At 32.8% G+C, this 21041-nt stretch overlaps 1 long non-coding RNA gene across 1 annotated transcript in view; it reads right to left on the bottom strand.

Annotated features, from left to right (window-relative positions):
• Window positions 1-4218: 4218 nt before the first annotated feature.
• The window catches only part of LOC148945210 (uncharacterized), a 63682-nt gene continuing 46859 nt past the window's right edge, over window positions 4219-21041 (bottom strand). The window contains exon 2 of the long non-coding RNA XR_016142733.1: window positions 4219-4510. This is a non-coding gene — a long non-coding RNA (uncharacterized LOC148945210). The remainder of the gene's footprint in view (window positions 4511-21041) is intronic.

Here is a 21041-nt window from a genome sequence, read left to right as displayed (position 1 = left end):
AATTACACCTAACTTAGGTTAATTGAGTTTTGAAAATTCATTTTGTGTGTTTTTGACGTATTCAATTTTCTGTTCGCATGTTTCTGACTTTTTAAAAATTATGTTCGTGTGTTTTTGACGATATGAAAATTTTGTAAGCGTGTTTTGATTTTTTGAAAATTCTCTTCGTATGTTTCTAACTTTTCTCAAGTTTTTTGTTCAAGTGTTTCAGACAATTGAAAATCTGTTCGCGTGTTTCGAACATTTTCAAGTTTCATTCAAGTGTTTGACGTTTTGGAAAATTCTGTTCACCTGCTTTAACATAATGCAGAAGAATATTGGCATTTTATATGCAATATTACATATTAATAATATTGCTGCACACCTTGGAATGTTTAGAAGTTTTTCCGTAAAATTATTTGTCCTGTCTTCTCTTGACATTGTAGTTATTCTCTTCTCTTGCTTCTTAGCCAGTACAATATTCAATGAACTTTAAAATATTAAAGTAAAAAATTTTCAAACAATGACAAAATACATATAAATATTTTTAGCAAAAATAAAAAAATAACACCAATAACAAATCTTCCCGTAGAAATATGCGCACAAAGAACACGGATATAAAAGTAACAAAATATATATTCAAAATGGGAAGCGAGATGTTGGTAAATTATAGGCTGATCCGTCCCCTCACCGTTCTCCCTACTCAAAAAAAAGAAAAATCAGAATTTAATTTAATTTATCGAGACAAAGATGTTGTCGAAATTTAACTAATTCATTTCATTCCGAAGTAATGTAGTGCTCCTATGGTAGCCCCTTCAATTTCTACTGACATACATAGGCTTTATCGGATATGGATGATTTGGCGATTTTTCTACTTTAAATGTATAATTTTTAAATTTTGAACAGCGTACCGCCGTTGTTTTAGCCACTTGGGATGAGACTACTTTCAACACAATGGCTTTAAACGCTCATGTCGAAATTGTTCTTTACATAATATCTAGGTGTTCTCTTGCATTTTTTGTTTGATATTTTCATTGTGTGTTAGTGTTTAGTTCACCTTCGGACCAAAATGCATAACATTTGAAGTTAAGTCGCTTGCCGTTTCTGGTTTTAAAATAGAAGTTTACTTGGGGCCTGGTGTTTCACCATCTCTGTATAAATGGACTACCCAAATGGTATAGTCCATCCGAGAGTTAATGTACTCACCATTGATTAAATAATCTAAAAACTTATCTGCTTTTATACTTTTAGCAAGAGTGAATCTGTGTCCCCGTAATAGACATTAAACTTCTTCAACCATTGGAGCCAACACAAATTTTTTAAAATTTTAAGATGTATTTTTTTGAAGTTTCTAAAATGGAGCTCCCTGCTACAATGTTCTTATTCAAAATAATATTTTTTTCCATCTAAAAGAACCATATTTGAGCCAATGACGGTGAACGATACAATTCCGATCGGTAATAATTCGAGCACATTCTTTCAAATTGGTAACCGCATCACAACGATTACGATTACGAATGCTCTCGTACATTTTACCAAAAACTGAGTTCAAAATGAGTTTAAGGATATCCCTTTAAACCTTTTTTTTGCGTCCGATTGTCTCTTGACAGAAGTGTCAATAAACACTTTCAAATAGGGTTATTGGTCAAATTAGAGGGCTCTATGGATCCTTGGGACTTTGAAACAATTCAAAAGATCCATTTTAAAAGAGTATTGTGTAAAACAATGTTTCATTTAGGTTGAAGATCGGCAATTAGTTTTATTTTTGAAGTTGTCCAGTGCATACCTCCGTCCTCAACTAATGAAAGATTATACGGCCTCAACGAGTCTTTAGAAACTTGTCTGTTTGTGCAAGGGGAAATTAGTTTTTAACGAGTCATGAAGCTCTACTGGTATTTAACCGTCAATTTCAAAAAACCATCCTTGCGCAATTTATCCTGTGCCAACCACTGGCAATGTCGGGGAAACTCGGATCACAAAGATTATCCAGTAATTTGTAATTCACACAAGGAAGAGAGTAGTGAGACACAGTCGACGGACACAGGGAATTCACATCCAGAAAACTTCACCCGACCTTTCACCATTAAGTCAAGTAGGGTCACTTTCCAGGATACGATCCCCGTGAAAAAGAATACCCACCGCTTATTGATCTTTCTACGAATATGTTATTATAAATGTCGGTTATCAATCCTATTTTATCCTACTGTTTTTAAGTAATAAGTGCATTACCAGAGGTGAAGAAGAAGAATAGTATCCCAAATCTAAATCAAATTCATAATATATTTAATTGGTTTTTATACACAATGCTCAATAATGTTAATGCATCACTTGCCAAATACAATTTAAATACTCCTCCCCATTTTTACTCATTCCCTCATCCCAAACTCTCATATCAAATTCAGGTTAAGTTGGGATGCATTGACGATCGTGAAGTGAATAACAAAACAATTCCTTCCTGGCTAATTTTTTCTGACGAAACTCTTCGGTGGAATTGCCATTTCCGTAAGAGTAAATGCCTTTATACGTTAATAAATCATACATTTTATCATCTGGAAAGTGTTTCTAAAGGAAGGGGAAGTAATAAAATCGTCACTTTTTTCAGCTAAACCAATCAAAAAAAGGATTTTGTTCAAATAATCTTTACCATTTTCAACATGTCTCCAAATGAAATCAAAGAATAGCAGCTTTTCAGATGATTTGGATACAATTTAAACGAAAAACTACCATTGACCCATGTGCCATTAACAACTTCACCTCTCTGTATTAGCGTCATTGCCGGTAATATAAATTTCAAATCATATTTGGAATCATGTATTTAAAAAGGTAGATAGTATGTTGTTTAACGTTATAATTAATTTGTTTGTGGGCCCACCCTTGAAAATATCCCCCGATGTCTTAGCATCAATAAGATGATCATGCATTACATCATTGCCATTATGAATTTTCCCCGTTCAAATTCAACAGATTAAACCCGTCTTAATAGCTACATCATCCACTGTTGAAATGTACATATGATAGCATGTATGACAAAACCCTGATATTGACTTATTTTTTTATTTTAAAACGTGTTTTCAAGGCTTCACTCATACAATCCTATAAGCCAATATCTCAAAAACCAACTGAATTCATAGTATAACTCGAGTCCCTTTGAGAGTGGGCAAAAGAGGATGCAAGGGCTTCATTTTCTTTACGAAAATTTGAATACATGAATTCATCGGATCCCACACGTCTCTGAGTAAAGCCTCACAGTCACCAGCCACCTTGTCACTTTGTAAAAGTAAATTCTGAAAAATTTTTCATCTCTGGATAGTTTTGTCACCTGGTACTGTCTTCACTGACTGATAGCCATGACGCTAGCAATGCCTGCCATAATTTTTTAACTTCCATTCAGTATGCAATTTTTAACTTCCATATTGTCTGATTCGTCAGTATAGACGAATCAGACAATAATAGCTTCTGCCCAAAATTTACCCTTTCCTAAAAACCAACTGATATCGCTAATATAAAACATTTCCAATCGAAACAGGTTCTTCTGCAGGTTCGTAAAGAAGCCATACCCAGTGCCTAACAGACACAACTGACAAGGTCCTTATTGAGCATAAAAACTACTCTCTATTTAAATTGTCCAACTGTTCAAATTTACTGGTTTGCTGAAACCAAATGACATCAACCCGGTCAAAAAAATATTTCTTTTGGTGTCACCTTATATTTACCTGTTAAAAATTTGAAATATTTATTAAGAGAATCCTCATTACCCCATTTTATTGTACAATTGTCCAAATGTGTCTTCATAGCATCTTTTTCCCAAAGTTTATGAGCAACAACTAGAAGGACATGTTTGAAGGATTACAACTTAAATCTGAATTATAGTTTTAACCTACTTCCCATCTCCTCTTAAAATAAATTGCTTTTAAAATTCAGCCACATTTAAATCGAAATTTTCAGTATAAAAAATGACTGACCCACTAACCCGCTCGTGACAGTTATCAAATTTAAAAGCTTTATTATCCGCCCAACCAAAACTGCACCCTCAAAATCATGTAAGTGAGGTTGAAGTGTTTGATTTTCAGTAGACCGAAAATACTTCACCCGATCTTTCATTAACATAAGAAACCTTTTGAAAGGTGAAGGCTTTCAACCCTTCTTTCCACCCCATTTATGGATTTTATTTTCTAGAATGGCTCAAAGCTTGCCAATATATGAGAGTTATAAGTCAACTGGGTCGGTCCGGATGCTACCTTAGACAAGAAAATTTAATGCATCCCCAAACATAGTCCTATAAATATTTAAATGGTTTAACACAAAGTTGAACAACTTAAATTCAGGCATATGGGACTGCACAGGGTCCGAAAGTATCACTATTTTTCTGGATATCAACTTTTTCCTCAACAAAGTCCTTTACTACACGATCAAACTCATCAGCTTTTTGAGGATTTGTGTTTTCGAGTACTGCATAATTTTCTATGATTGCCTCGATATCGTCATAAATATTATATTCGTCCACTGCCGACAATTGATCTCCAGATGTAATCTGAAAAAATAATAGCAAAATTTTGTTTCATTGAGATGGATACATAGAACTTGAAAAGGAATATAATATTTTTTTTTCTAGAGAGTTTCAAATAATCTGAAAAAGTATAAATCATATCTTTAAAAGATTCCAATAACCTAAAAAAATACCAAAACTTTTTTCTTACCAACACACATATAGAAAAGAAGAGCTTAACTAGGAATCACTAATGGCTAAAAGAAGAAAGAATGAAGACATAGGAAATATCATGGTTGCAACAGTATATCATAACGTATTAATGAACGGGATGTATTAATATGAACATAAAAAAGAATATAAACAACTAACGTGAGGCAAATCTGGGAATATAAACTAAGTAGTTGAGGAAGTTGCCTACTTCTCCTCATCAATGCTTACGGTAACATGCGTCCTTTAGAATATCTTTGTTGGTCCTTGATCAGAGTTGTCCTGCAAGAAAGAGAGTAACTTAATTTTTTTAGGGGGGGGGAGTATAAGCCAATGAGGGGACCACTTCTTTGGAGTGCCACAGGACATGGAGGGACACAGGCCAGGGGGTGGCAAAGAATGATTGAATTATGGGCTAGGGGAGATCAAGGGGAATGGAAGGACCACGGCCTTGGAGAGGCATGGGTCATGCGGAATCCAGATATATATGACGTGAAGAAGAGTAGAGTTTCCCATTGTGGGGCAATATCAAACTACGGAAACCCCCTGAAAACTAAATTTTTGTTTGGGGGGAGGAGGTGGGAGCTACGAACATGAATTCTCAGAGGAGGGGGGTCAAATTGACTATGAAATTATTTCACTAGTCCTAAAACTAAAAAATGTTGGTAATATATCCGTAAACAATCATAGCGTTTTAAGAGCCAGGGGTGGGGGATTACTATCATATATGACAAAAAATAAAATTTTCTGTATGTATTTCATCTTGAAGTCTTTTCTAAAATCTTCCATTTGATTCTCCATTCAACACTTTTTGCTTACTGTGAAACATATGACATTGTACTTCTGTTTTTGTATATTTAAGACCTGAAGTCATTTGCACTACAAAACTAAGCCACTGTAATAGTGACAGCTGCCGAAAAGCATAGTCATATTATCTAAGTGAAACGGTAATGTTGAATTTCGATAGGACCCCGCTTGTAATCATGGAGATATATCAATAGACGTCCGTTGGAAGTGGTAAAATTCTATGGGTAACCCCTCGAACCTGGAAGCCCAGGACAAATACCATCCATTGATAAAAGTGACATGGGCTGACAAAAGACACCTGCTGAGAGCACTTCAAAAGAGAGGGGTTATAAAAACTAATTGGAACTACTTAAAATTAATTAAGGTGTGCCTCTCTATTGGCGTGCTTGCGCTTATTAAGGTATTACTACTAAGTTTAGGACTGTTCTTTCAAAGAATTTAAAGAAACATGGTTTCCTAATTAGTAGATATATATATATATATATATATATATATATATATATATATATATATATATATATATATATATATATATATATATATATATATATACATATATATATATATATATATATATATATATATATATATATATATATATATATACATATATATGTATATATATATATATATATATATATATATATATATATATATATATATATATATATATATATATATATATATATATATATATATATATATATATATATATATATATATATATATATATATATATATATATATATATATATATATATATATATATATATATATATATATATATATATATATATATATATATATATATATATATATATATATATCTCTCTCTCTCTCTCTCTCTCTCTCTCTCTCTCTCTCTCTCTCTCTCTCTCTCTCTCTCTCTCTCTCTCTCTCTCTCTCTCTCTCTCTCTCTCTCTCTCTCTCTCTCTCTCTCTCTCTCTCTCTCTCTCTCTCTCTCTATATATATATATATGTGTGTGTGTGTGTGTGTGTGTGTGTGTGTGTGTGTGTGTGTGTGTGTGTGTGTGTGTGTGTGTGTGTGTGTGTGTGTGTGTGTGTGTGTGTGTGTGTGTGTGTGTGTGTGTGTGTGTTTGTAAATAAATGGTCGATATATCAGTTTCAGGCTGAGCTTGAAAGTCAGAAGCAAGATTTAAACTTAAAACGAACTGAAATCATTCTTTACATGAAGAGTGCTTCTCCCTCCTAAATACCTTGATCATCACGCTAAAGTTTCTTAGTTTTTTAAAAAGTATCTTATTCTAATTAAACAGCCATTGTCTTTCGACAGTTGTTCTCAAAGAATTGGGGAAAAAAGAGTAAAGACCGAGGTATTTATCCCTTCCAAAGCAGAAATCCCCCCTTGAAGATATTAGGATTAACTCCAATAACAAATTCCATACATAAACTATGGAAAAATTTCGTAATTTACAGTATTTTCCGCAGGGGCTATATAGGGTCTTGCTATCCCCAAAGGTGTAGCTATTCGACTTTTCAACGTAGCTGGACAAACTGGCTATCTCAAAATTACGATTGGAGGACTTTTGGGGAAAAGGGGCGGGAAAGTAGGGATAGCGGATCTTCAATTTTTTTTGTCACTTTAAAAGGACACTATTGTTTTTAATTTTGGTTAGAATGAGCCATCTCCCGTTATTCTAGGACCACTGGTTTGATCGTTATTCTTGCAAAAAAAGAACAAATTTACACATTTTTGCATATTGTAGCTTGAAATGTCTATGGTAGGGTTCTCAGCTACGCTTAATCTGATTATACCGTTTTTGCTAAGATTCTTGATTTATTAGGGATGATTCCCCTCTTTTTCTAAAATCAGGCAAATTTTCTGAGGCTTCTTGCTTTTGATTGGTAATAGTAACAGTATTAAAAATTATATACAATAGTAACAGCATTAAAATTCCATTTTTAGAGTTTCGGTTACTATTGAGCCTAGTCACTCCTTACTTAGAGTTTGCTACCACGAATTGTTTGATGATACTTTAACTAAAGTAGTTGACAAGGAGTGCAATCTAACCTACAAATTTTATTCAAATAATCAACCATCAAAATTACAAATATTCTGTTAATGGTTATTCTGTATAATGTCACTTCAGTTTGTCAAAAACAGGCCCTCGCGTAAGTTCGCTACGGGAAGGAAATTGACAGTACCACCTGGGATAATAAAAAAATAATCTACACATATAGTTGGTAAGTTTCAGAAACTTCTGATAAAACTCATTTTTAAGAAACACGTTTACTCTTGTATAAATACACCAAAGGTTTAAAGTAGGGGGGGGGGACTTTTATCTGATCCTCACAGAAGAGCGTAATTTACAGTTTTCTTCTTCTTTTTTTTTGGTTTAACCTATATGTTGATTTTTTCGGGATGGAGGGGGGAGCAACTCCAAATTTATTGTTGGTTGGACTAAAACAATTTTTTCTGATCCTCACAGACGAGTATACGTTGCGTTTTTTATTCTTCTTTATTTCCCTTTCCTTTTTTTCAGTTTGTAAGCAATAATTTGGGCTAAAGTATAATTCCAAAAGGGTAGTACAACATATATACTGTTAGACCCTGGCATTTGCTTCTTATTTTGTAAGAATTGGTCATACATTCGCCGTTTAGTCTGTCATTGTGATAATTTTGGAAAGGATTTTGTAAATCATTCCCTGTCAATAAAATAGCTTACAAAGAAAAAGTGAGCAATATAAGAATTTTAATTATCTCTTTTTGATCAGTTAAAAACTTTGAAACTATGTGGTTTTTCTATTAGGAGACATATTTGACTGTCCCCAGCATATTTAATCCCCCCCCCCCGAATATTGCTCCTGAAATTTGCCTCCCACAGAAAATGCCTATGCTCTTACATCATGTAAGTCCATGGCTCAGATTTATCTCGATTTTGCACAAAGTCAAAACTGCACCGCTCGTTTTAACGCTAAGCCTGGACTTTAATTGGTTTTCTACTGAGTCACGGGTGTTTTGGCACCGAGTGACTCCACGGCTTGAACTTAGCTGGTTTTGCGCCAAATTGGGAGAAAAATAACTTTCTTAGTGTGTACCTCCAATGACACATATTAATATTTCCTAACAAATCATGATTTTCACATGGTATGACAAGTAGTAAGCGCCCAATTAGTTAAAAACTTACATTCAAACTTACGCCTGAGGCATAGATATGTGTGTAAGTTTTTAACTAATTGGGGTTACCAGGGTCATTTGCCTATTACAATGACCTTCCGGTTTTTCTGGTAGGTAATTCTAATCTAGAGGTCAATACATCTTTCAAAGAGGAACGAGTACGCACTACCGGTCCTAGTGTGATTGATTTTTTGGACAATTGCATTTAGTCAAGACTAGTTTGTTAGGAATTTGTTGTTGCTAAAGCTAACTCTCATTGGAAAAAAGGGGTATAAAGCTTTTTGTTTTTGATCAGAATTGCACAATGAATGTATCGTTTGACGTGGGCATTTTTTATGAGCCAATCAGAGGTTGTTCAATATATGATAACTTCATTTGTGGTTGGGATTTGAATAAAAGAAATAGTTATGTTATTTGCTTGCGTCTATATGAATTCCCTTGTTATTTGCTTTCAGGTATAGATATTCCATTGTTATTTGCTTGCATGTATAGGAATTCCCATGTTATTTGCTTGCGTGTATAGGAATTCCCTTGTTATTTGCTTGCATGTATAGGAATTCCCAAGTTATTTGATTGCAAGCATAGGAATTCCCATGTTATTTGCCTGCATGCATAGGAATTCCCATGTTATTTGCTTGCATGTATAGGAATTCCCTTCTTATTTGCTTGCATGTATAGGAATTCCTATGTTATTTTCTTGCGTGTATAGGAATTCCCAGGTTATTTGCTTGCCTGTATAGTAATTCCCTTGTTATTTTATTGCATGTATATGAATTCCCAAGTTATTTGCTTGCATGTATAAGAAGTCCCATGATATTTGATTGCATGTATAGGAATTTCCATGTTATTTGCTTGATTGTATAGGAATTCCCATGTTATTTGCTTGAATGTATAGGAATTCCCATGTTATTTGTTTGCGTGTAGAGGAAGTCTCCGTGTTTGTGCGTTAAGGGATATGAACTCACAGGTTATTTGCGTGCTTTGTTAAACAGTGCCCTTGTATTTTGCTTTAAGGTTCATGAAGCTCATGTTGTTTGTACAGCAAGTATAGTAATACCCATGTGCTTTGCTAGAATGTCTAGGACCAAACAGGGTATATTATTTAAGTTATATTAAATCATAAGTGATTTGCTAGCATGTATAGTAAATCCCTTGTTATTTGCTTGCATGTATAGGAATTCCATTGTTATTTGCTAGCATGTATAGTAAACCCATACATATTTTATAGAAAGTATAGGAATTCAAATGTTATTTGATTGAGTCTATAGGAATTCCCATGTTTTGTGCTTGCGTGTATAGGAATTCCAATTTTATTTGAGTGCATGGATAGGAATTAACATGTTATTTTCTTGCGTGTATAGGAATTCGCATGTCATTTGCTTACATGTATATGAATTCCCATGTTATTTTGTTGCGTGTATAGGAATTACCTTGTTATATGCTTGCTTGTATATTAATTACCATGATATTTGCTTGCGTGTATAGGAATTCCCATGTTATTTGCTTGCATGTATAGGAATTCCCATGTTATTTGCTTGATTGTATACGAATTCCCCTGTTTATTGCTTGCATGTATTTGTTATACCCTTTTTTTTGGTTTCATTTTTATGTATTCCCACGTTTTTTTGCTTGCGCGTATAGGAATTCCCATGTTATTTGCTTGCATGTATAGGAATTCCCATGTTATTTGCTTGCATGTATGTGTGAGCCTCTTTTGGCTGTTTGTGTCTTTTCGTGCAATGTGTCTCTCTGTTGGATGTGTGCGTCTCTTGTCTCTTTGGGCCGTGTGTGTCTTTGAGCTGTTTGAGTCTTTTTGGTCTGTTTGTGTGTCTCTTTGAGCTGTTTGAGTCTTTTTGATCTGTTTGTGTCTCTTTGGGATGTTTGAGTCTTTTTTTGTATGTGTTTTTCTCTTTTTTATTATTTCTCTTTTGTCTGTTTGTGTTTCTTTTTTATATTTTTATATCTTTGTGCCGTTTGAGTAATTTTTGTCTGTTTGTCTTTCTTTTTGCTGTTTTTGTCTCTTATGGGTCTTTTTTTCCTATTTGGGCTATGTGTGTCTCTTTGGGACGTTTGAATCTTTTGGTCTGTATGTGTCTTTATGGGCAGTTTTTTTTTTTGGTCTATGTGTGTTTGTTTGGGCTTTGTGCGTCTCTTTGGGCTGTGCGTCTAGTTGGACTGTTTGAGTCTTTTTGATCTGTTTGTGTCTCTTTGAGCTGTTTGAGTCTTTTTTGGGCTGTGTTTGTCTCTTTGGGCTTCTTTCTCTTTGGGCTGTTTGTGTTTCTTTGGGTTATGTGTGTCTCTTTAGGCTGTTTGAGTCATTTTGGTCTGTGTGTGTGTCTCTTTAGGCTGTATGTCTCTTTGGGCAGTTTGAATCTTTTTGGTCTGTGTGTGTTTCTTTTGGCTGTTTGTGTCTCTTAGAGGCCATGTGTGTCTCTTTGGGCAATGTGTGTCTCTTTGGAGGGTTTGAATCTTTTTGGTTCGTATGTGTCTGTATGGGCGTTTTTTTTTCTCTTTTAGGTGTGTGTGTGTCTCTTTGGGCTTTGTGTGTCTATTAGGACTGTGTGTCTTTATCTTTAGACTGTGTGTGTGTCTGTTTGGGCAGTGTGTGTCTCTTTAGGCTGTATATCTCTTTGGGCAGTTTGAATCTTTATGGTCTGTGTGTGCCTCTTTTGGCTGTTTGTGTCGTTTTGGGCTTTGTGTCTCTCTGTTGGATGTGTGCTTCTGTTGGGGCCGTGTACATCTCTTTGAGCTGTATGTGTCTCTTTGGGCTGTGGGTGTCTCTTTGTGATGTGTGTGTCTCTTTAGGCTGTGTGTGTCTCGTTGGACTGTGTGTCTTTTTGGGGTGTCTGAGTCTTTTTGGTCTATGTTTGTCTCTTTGAGCTGTGTATGTTTTTTTGGGCTTTGTGTGTCTCTTTGAGCTATGTGTCAATAAGTTTAAGCAATAAATATATTTAAGCTTAACCCGTCTTTATTCTTTGTAATAGTTATATTGTAATCAAGTAACAAACTCTATCCTAAACTCATCTCTTGGATACACAATGCAGAAAATTAATTTAAGAAACTATAAAAAAATTGTAAGTAAGTAACCAATTTTTTCTTGAGGTCACCTCTTGGATGCACAATACATAAATTTCATTAAAGAAATTATGAAAAAATTGTAAGTAAGTAGCAAATTCTTTCTTGAATTCACCAGCTGGATAAACAAAAAGACATTTCGTTCAAGAAATTATGACAAAATTCTAAGTAAGTAACAAACTCTTTCTTGAAGTTACCTCATGGATACACAATGCAGAAATTTCATTTAAGAAATTATGAAAAATTGTAAGCAAGTAACAAACTCTTTCATGAAGTCACCTCGTGGATATGAAAAAATTGTAAGTAAGTAGCAAATTCTTTTTTGAATTCACCTGCTGGATAAACAAAAAAAGACATTTCGTTCAAGAAACTATGACAAAATTCAAAGTAAGTAACAAACTTTTTATTGTTTTCATGACTTAGATACATGATGTAGAAATTAAATTCAAGAAATTATGAAAAAATTCTCAGTCTAAGTAGCAAATTCTTTCTTGAATTCACCTGTTGGATAAACAAAAAGACATTTCGTTCAAGAAATTCTGACAAAATTCTAAGTAAGTAACAAGCTCTATATTGTTTTCGCGAGTTAGATAAACGATGTAGAAATTAATTTCAAGAAATTATGAAAAAATTCTCAGTAAGTAACTATTTATTTCTTGAAGTCAACTCGTAAGTAACAATTTCTTTCTTGAAATCAACTCTTGGATACACAATACGGGAATTTCATTCAAGAAATTATGAAAAAATTGTAAATAAGTAGCAAATTCTTTCTTGAATTCACTTGTTGAATAAACAAAAAGACATTTCATTCATGAAATTATGACAAAATTCTAAGTAAGTAACAAACTCTATATTGTTTTCACGAGTTAGATATACGATGTAGAAATTAAATTCAAGAAATGATGAAAAAATTCTCAGTCTAAGTATCAAATTCTTTCTTGAATTCACCTGTTGGATAAACAAAAAAGACATTTCGTTCAAGAAATTATGACAAAATTCTAAGTAAGTAACAAACTCTTTATTGTTTTCACGAGTTAGATAAACGATGTAGAAATTAATTTCAAGAAATTATGAAAAATTCTCAGTAAGTAACCATTTCTTTCTTGAAGTCAACTCTTGGATACACAGTAAGGAAATTTCATTCAAGAAATTATGAAAATATTTGAAAGTAAGTAACAAACTCTTTATTGATTCCACCTCTTGGATATACAGTACATATACTTCATTCAAGAAATTAGTAAAAAATCACAAGTAAGTACCTTTTTTTTCTCTTTATAACAAACAATTTTCACTTAGCTACATTATGCGGAAATTTAATTCAAAAAATTATGAAAAAATTCTCAGTAAGTAACAATTTCTTTCTTGAAGTCAACTCTTAGATACACAATACGGGAATTTCATTCAAGAAATTATGAAAAATTGTAACTAAGTAGCAAATTCTTTCTTGAATTCACTTGTTGAATAAACAAAAAGACATTCCATTCAAGAAATTATGACAAAATTCTAAGTAAGTAACAAACTCTTTATTGTTTTCACGAGTTAAATATACGACGTAGAAATTAAATTCAAGAAATTATGAAAACATTCTCAGTCTAAGTAGCAAATTCTTTCTTGAATTCACCTGTTGGATAAACAAAAAGACATTTCGTTCAAGAAATTATGACAAAATTCTAAGTAAGTAACAAACTCTTTATGCTTTTCACGAGTTAGATAAACGATGTAGAAATTAATTTCAAGAAATTATGAAAAAATTCTCAGTAAGTAACCATTTCTTTCTTGAAGTCAACTCTTGAATACACAGTACGGAAATTTCATTCAAGAAATTATGAAAATATTTGTAAGTAAGTAACAAACTCTTTATTGATTCCACCTCTTGGATATACAGTACAGATACTTCATTCAAGATATTATGAAAAAATCGCAAGTAAGTAACTTTTTTTCTCTTTATCACAAACAATTTTCACTTAGCTACATGATGCAGAAATTTAATTCAAGAAATTATGAAAAAATTCTCAGTAAGTAACAATTTCATTCTTGAAGTCAACTCTTAGATACACAATACGGGAATTTCATTCAAGAAATTATGAAAAAATTTTCAGTAAGTAACAATTTCATTCTTGAAGTCAACTCTTAGATACACAATACGGGAATTTCATTCAAGAAATTATGAAAAAATTGCAAATAAGTAGCAAATTCTTTCTTGAATTCACTTGTTGAATAAACAAAAAGACATTTCGTTCACGAAATTATGACAAAATTCTAAGTAAGTAACAAACTCTTTATTGTTTTCACGAGTTAGATAAACGATGTAGAAATTAATTTCAAGAAATTATGAAAAAATTCTCAGTCTAAGTAGCAAATTCTTTTTTGAATTCACCTGTTGGATAAACAAAAAGACATTTCGTTCAAGAAATTATGACAAAATTCTAAGTAAGTAACAAACTCTTTATTGTTTTCACGAGTTAGATAGACGATGTAGAGATTAATTTCAAGAAATTATGAAAAAATTCTCAGTAAGTAACCATTTCTTTCTTGAAGTCAACTCTTGGATACACAGTACGGAAAATTCATTCAAGAAATTATGAAAATATTTGTAAGTAACAAACTCTTTATTGATTCCACCTCTTGGATATACAGTACAGATACTTCATTCAAGAAATTATGAAAAAATTAGAGTGGCGCGCCACTCTAAGTGAACCTAGATCAACCCAACTTTTTGGATATCTCTCTCACTATGACTCTGTTTGTGTGTCGTGTCTGTGCGTGTCTCGTCTCTATGTGTGTGTGTCATCTCTGTGGGTGTGTTGTCTAAAAAACCAGTCTGGTTGAAAACGTGGAGTTTTCGTACTGCTCACTTTTTGCAATGTCTAGGAAGCAGTGGGGAATCCCCGCTCATTTGGAAAGGTGCCAAGGAAAGGCATGCAAATAGTATGTAGTTTCAAAACGTGTTTAATCATGTTTCTTGAGTGAAGTATCTGTACTGTATATTCAAGAGGTGAAATCAATAAACAGATTGTTTCTTACTTACTTACAAATACTTTCATAATTTCTTGAATGAAATTTCCGTTTTGTCTATCTAAGAGTTGACTTCAAGAAAGAAATTGTTACTTACTGAGAATTTTTTCATAATTTCTTGAATTAAATTTCTACATCATGCAGCTAAGTGAAAATTGTTTGTGATAAAGAGAAAAAAAAAGTTACTTACTTGCGATTTTTTCATAATTTCTTGAATGAAGTATCTGTACTGTATATCCAAGAGGTGGAATCAATAAAGAGTTTTTTACTTACAAATATTTTCATAATTTCTTGAATGAAATTTCCGTACTGTGTATCCAAGAGTTGACTTCAAGAAAGAAATGGTTACTTACTGATAATTATTTCATAATTTCTTGAAATTAATTTCTACATCGTTTATCTAACTCTTGAAAACAATAAAGAGTTTTTTACTTACTTAGAATTTTGTCATAATTTCTTGAACGAAATATCTTTTTGTTTATCCAACAGGTGAATTCAAAAAAGAATTTGCTATTTAGACTGAGAATTTTTTCATAATTTCTTGAATTTAATTTCTACGTCGTATATCTAACTCTTGAAAACAATAAAGAGTTTTTTACTTACTTAGAATTTTATCATAATTTCTTGAATGGAATGTCTTTTTGTTTATTCAAAAAGTGAATTCAAGAAAGAATTTGCTACTTAGTTACAATTTTTTCATAATTTCTTGAATGAAATTTCCGTATTGTGTATCTAAGAGTTGACTTCAAGAAAGAAATTGTTACTTACTGAGATATTTCCGTATTATTTATCTAAAAGTTTACTACAATAATGAAATTGTTACTTAATTATAATTTTTTCATAATTGCTTTCATTAAATTGCTGAATCATGTCTCTATTTGAAAATTGTTAGTTATGAAGAGAAAAAAAGTTTCTTAATTTTTATTTTTTCAAACTATTGTGAAGAAAGCATCTGTAGTGTATATCAAAGAGGTGGAATCAATAAAGAGTTTGTTACTTACTTACAAATATTTTCATAATTTCTTGAATGAAATTTCCGTACTGTGTATTCAAGAGTTGACTTCAAGAAAGAAATGGTTACTTACTGAAAATTTTTTCATAATTTCTTGAAATTAATTTCTACATCGTTTATCTAACTCGTGAAAACCATAAAGAGTTTGTTACTTACTTAGAATTTTGTCATTATTTCTTGAACGAAATGTCTTTTTGTTTATCCAACAGGTGAATTCAAGAAAGAATTTGCTACTTAGACTGAGAATTTTTTCATAATTTCTTGAATTTAGTTTCTACATCGTATATCTAACTCGTGAAAACAATAAAGAGTTTGTTACTTACTTAGAATTTTTTCATAATTTCTTGAATGGAATGTATTTTTGTTTATTAAACAAGTGAATTCAAGAAAGAATTTGCTACTTAGTTACAATATTTTAATAATTTCTTGAATGAAATTACCTTATTGTGTATCTAAGAGTTGAATTCAAGAAAGTAATTTTTACTTACTGATATTTTTTTCCTAATTTCTTGAATTAAATTTCTACATCATGTAGCTAAGTGAAAATTGTTTGTGATAAAGAGAAAAAAAAAGTTACTTACTTAATGTTTTTTCATAATTTCTTGAATGAAGTGTCTGTACTGTATATCCTAGAGGTGGAATCAATAAAGAGTTTGTTACTTACTTAAAAATATTTTCATAATTTCTTGAATGAAATATCCGTACTGTGTATCCAAGAGTTGACTTCAAGAAAGAAATGGTTACTTACTGAGAATTTTTCCTAATTTCTTGAAATTAATTTCTACATCGTTTATCTAACTCGTGAAAACAATAAAGAGTTTGTTACTTACTTAGAATTTTGTCATAATTTCTTGAACGAAATGTCTTTTTTGTTTATCAAAAATGTGAATTAAATAAAGAATTTTATAATTATAATGAGAATTTTTTAATAATATATTGAATTTAATTTATACATCGTATATCTAACTCGTGAAAACAATAAAGAGTTTATTACTTACTTAGAATTTTGTCATAATTTCATGAATGAAATGTCTTTTTGTTTATTCAACAAGTGAATTCAAGAAAGAATTTGCTACTTAGTTACAATTTTTTCATAATTTCTTGAATGAAATTCCCGTATTTTGTATCCAAGAGTTGACTTCAAGAAAGAAATTGTTACTTTAGAGTTGACTTGAAGAAAGAAATTGTTACTTACTGAGAATTTTTTCATAATTTCTTGAAATTAATTTCTACATCGTTTATCTAACTCGCGAAAACAATAAAGAGTTTGTTACTTACTTAGAATTTTGTCATAATTTCTTGAACGAAATGTCTTTTTATTTATCCAACAGGTGAATTCAAGAAAGAATTTGCTACTTAGACTGAGAATTTTTTCATAATTTCTTGAATTTAATTTCTACATCGTGTATCTAAGTCATGAAAACAATAAAGAGTTTTTTACTTACTTGGAATTTTGTCATAGTTTCTTGAACGAAATGTCTTTTTTTTTGTTTATCCAGCAGGTGAGTTCAAGAAGGAATTTGCTACTTACTAGCAATTTTTTCATATCCATTAGGTGACTTCATGAAAGAGTTTGTTACTTGCTTAAAATTTTTTCCTAATTTATTAAATGAAATTTTTGCATTGTGTATCCATGAGGTAACTTCAAGAAAGAGTTTGCTATTTACTTAGAATTTTTTCATAATTTCTTTAATTGAATGTCTTTTTGTTTATCCAGCTGGTGAATTCAAGAAAGAATTTGCTATTTACTTACAATTTTTTCATAATTTCTTTAATGAAATTTCTGTATTGTGTATCCAAGAGGTGACCTCAAGAAAGAAGTTGTTACTTACTTACAATTTTTTCATAGTTTCTTAAATGAAATTTCTGCATTGTGTATCCAAGAGGTGACTTCAGGAAAGAGTTTGTTACTTGATTACAATAGAACTATTCTAAAGAATAAAGACGGGTTAAGCTTAAATATATTTATTGCTTAAACGTATTGACACATGGCTCAAAGAAACACACAAAGCACAAAGAAACATAGACTCCCCAAAGAGACACAAACATGCCAAAGAGAGAAACAAAGAACAAAAAGACTCAGACACCTTAAAAAGACGGACAGTCCAACGAGACACAAACCGCCACAAGAGACCAACACATCACAACAAGACACCCTCAGCCCAAAGAGACACATACAGCTCAAAGAGATATACACGGCCCCAACAGAAGCACACATCCAACAGAGAGACACAAAGCCCAAAACGCCACAAACAGTCAAAAGAGGCACACACAGACCAGAAATATTCAAACTGCCCAAAGAGATATAGAGCCTAATGAGACACACACAGCCAAAAGAGACACACACTGGATAAAGAGACATACACACCGTCCTACGAGACACACAAACCCCAACGACACACACACACAGCACAAATAGACAAAAAAACGCCCATACAGACACATACATACCAAAAAGATTCAAACCCTCCAAAGAGACACACATTGCCCAAAGAGACACACATGGCCTCTAAGAGACACAAACAGCCAAAAGAAACATACACAGACCAAAAAGATTCAAACTGCCCAAAGAGACATACAGCCTAAGGAGACACACACACAGACCAAAATGACTCAAACAGCCCAAAGAGACACACATAGCCCAAAGAAACACAAACAGCCCAAAGAGACAGAAGCCCAAAGAGACAAACACAGCCAAAAAAAGACTCAAACAGCTAAAATACACACAAACAGATCAAAAAGACAAAAACACTCAACCGACACACACAGCCAAAATAGACCAACAACGCCCAAAGAACAACACAAATACAAAAAAAAAAAAACACGCCCATACAGACAAATACAGATCAAAAGATTCAAACGTCCCAAAGAGACACACATAGCCCAAAGAGGCACACACGACCACTAAGAGACACAAACAACCAAAAGAAAGACACACTGACCAAAATGGCTCAAACAGCCCAAAGAGATACACAAAGCCCAAAGAAACACAAACAGCACAAAGAGACAGAAGCCCAAAGAGACAAACACAGCCCAAAAAAGACACAAACAGCACAAAGAGACACAAACAGATCAAAAAGACTTAAACAGCTCAAAGAGACACACAAACAGACCAAAAAGATTCAAACAGCTCAAAGAGACACATAGCCCACAGAGACAAGAGACGCACACATCCAACAAAGAGACACAATGCCCGGAAAGACACAAACAGCCAAAAGAGGCTCACACAGACATGCAAGCAAATAACATGGGAATTCCTGTACACGAAAGCAAATAACATGGGAATTCATATACAATCAAGCAAATAACATTGGCAATTCCAAAAAATGAAATAACATACAATTTTATTACCTTTGACAGAAAGAAATAAAACTGTTTATTCATATCCACGATCTAACATACCCTGGGAATTCCTATAAATGAAAGCAAATAACATGGGAATTCCTATACAAGCAAGCAAATAACATGGGAATTTCTATACAAGCAAGCAAATAACAAGGGAATTCCTATACACGCAAGCAAATAACTTGGGAATTCCTATACATGCAAGCAAATAACAAGGGAATTCCTATACACGCAAGCAAATAACATGGGAATTCCTATACACGCAAGCAAATAACATAGGAATTCCTATACATGCAAGCAAATAACTTGGGAATTCCTATACATGCAAGCAAATAACATGGAAATTCCTATACATGCAAGCAAATAACAAGGGAATTCCTATACATGCAAGCAAATAACATGGGAATTCCTATACATGCAAGCAAATAAAATGGGAGTTCCTATACACGCACGCAAATTACATGGGCCTTCCTATACATGCCCGCACATAACAAGGTAATTCCTATACAAGCAACCAAATAACACCGGAAATACTATACACGCAAGCAAATAACATGGGAATTCCTGTACACGCAAGCAAAATAACGTGGCAATTCCTATACATGCAAGCAAATAACATGGGAGTTCCTATACATGCAATCAAATATCATGGGAATTCATATACACTCAAACAAATAACATGGGAATTCCTATACAAGCAATCAAATAACATGGGAATTCCTATACAAGCAAGCAAATAACATGGGAATTCCTATACATGCAAGCAACTAACATGTGAGTTACTATAATATATATAAAATAACTTTTTATTTAATATTCCTTAACTAATTTTACTTTGTAATTAATATTAAAGCAATCTAAGACCATGGGAATTACTATACAAGCAAGCAAATAACAAAGGAATTCCTATACAAGCAAGCAAATAACATGGGAATTCCTATACAAGCAAGCAAATAACAAGGGAAATCCTATGCATGCAAGCAAATAACATGGGAATTCCTATACACGCAAGCAAATAACATGGGAATTCCTATACATGCAAGCAAATAACATGTGAATTCCTATACACGCAAGCAAATAACATGTGAATTCCTATACATGCAAGCAAATAACAAGTGAATCTCCTATACACGCAAGCAAATAACATAACCATTTCTTTTATTCAAATCCCAACTACAAATCAAGTTATCGTATATTGAACAACCTCTGATTGGCTCATAAAAAAAGCCCACGTCAAACGATACATTCATTGTGCAATTCTTATCAAAAACAGAAAGGTTTATGCCCCTTTTTTCCAATGAGAGTTAGCTTTAGCAACGACACATTCTTAACAAACTATTCTTGACTAAAGGCAATTGTCCAAAAAATCAATCACACTAGGACCGGTATTGCGTACTCGTTCCTCTTTGAAAGATGTATTGACCTCTAGATTAGAATTACCTACCAGAAAAACCGGAAGGTCATTGTAATAGGCAAATGACCCTGGTAACCCCAATTAGTTAAAAACTTACACACATATCTATGCCTCAGGCGTAAGTTTGAATGTAAGTTTTTAACTAATTGGGCGCTTTCTACTATGACATGCCTATCGTTTTGTGTATCCGTGAAAGATGGACTAGTTTTATAACTCAGGGCTTATGCTCGTGAGGCCATGAGAGGTAAGTCCCTTCTTGCTCATATTTTCTATCATTCAGACTGGAAAGTCTATTTAGAATTATAATCCAATTCCGCAAAGGCTATGGGAGTGTCGAGGGAGCGAAAATGGGCACTTGAGTGGGACTTTGGTCTCTTCAGTCACTTTCAGCCATTAAAAAGTTAAGGCCTAGCCCGATCCCTTTCCATTTCCTATCTTTTGACCACTATTGCAAATGACCACTCCGTCTACGCAGAACGCCTGGGAAAAATATATTATAGACATATCACTCTTTACATAGTGAAAACTGTTGCGTTGACTATGTTTGGGATTAAAAACA

This window comes from Artemia sp. Qi Xiang Cuo, chromosome 13 (genome assembly GCF_049724085.1).
Source record: "Artemia sp. Qi Xiang Cuo chromosome 13, ASM4972408v1, whole genome shotgun sequence".
NCBI classification, from domain to species: Eukaryota; Metazoa; Arthropoda; class Branchiopoda; order Anostraca; family Artemiidae; genus Artemia; species Artemia sp. Qi Xiang Cuo.
Note: the sequence above shows the minus strand (reverse complement) of the source record. Positions and strands in the feature narration are given on the sequence as shown.